This window comes from Pteropus medius, unplaced genomic scaffold, assembly GCF_902729225.1.
Source record: "Pteropus medius unplaced genomic scaffold, Ma_sr-lr_union100, whole genome shotgun sequence".
NCBI classification, from domain to species: Eukaryota; Metazoa; Chordata; class Mammalia; order Chiroptera; family Pteropodidae; genus Pteropus; species Pteropus medius.
Window position 1 is genome coordinate 13,555,588 of NW_024347788.1, and position 692 is coordinate 13,556,279.

The following is a 692-nucleotide window of genomic DNA, read 5'->3' on the forward strand; positions in this document are numbered from 1 at the left end:
ACATCCAGAAAAATCCATAGACCATAGATGGCTGTGTGACCAGGTCAGTGAGAACGCTCCAGCCCTGCCACCGACTCCCGGGGGACACGAGCCGTTCCAGGAGCAGGGCGCACCCCAGACCCCGGGACCGGTCTGCCCGTCTCTGCCGTGCCCGTAGCTCGTCCAGCCCCTCTCTCGACCTCACACACAGGTGCCCTCACGCGCCCGTCCGTCGAAAGGCTGGGGTCACGTGCGTCATCGGACGTTGCGGTTGGGACTGAAGTTTGTCAATGCAGTAAAACGAGCAGCGACACTGGCAAGAGCTCCGGGAGCCGCGGCTGCACACGCAGCTGACAGCGGCCTCCGCTTCCTCCGGACGACCGGCTCAGACGACCGGCTTGTTGACACTGGGGAAGACAAACTCTGACAAGAGGAGGCCACAGCCCGGTCTGGGGCTAGTGCACGGGCGGACGCGGAGAGTGGGCCCAGGAGGCCGAGGGGGCCGGGGAGGTGGGGACCAGAGGCCCCAGTCTCCGGGAAAGGGATGGGCTCATGTGACTTTTTAAGGCCACTTCGTTCCTGAGGTTCCAACTCCCTGAAGTGCCGCTGTCCCCGTGAAGGGTCAGCCAGGAGGAAGCACTGCTTTCTATGGGGAGTCACAGGCTGCGTCTGGGGACAGGAAGTGGGTGTGACACTCCCTCTGCCCTCCAAGG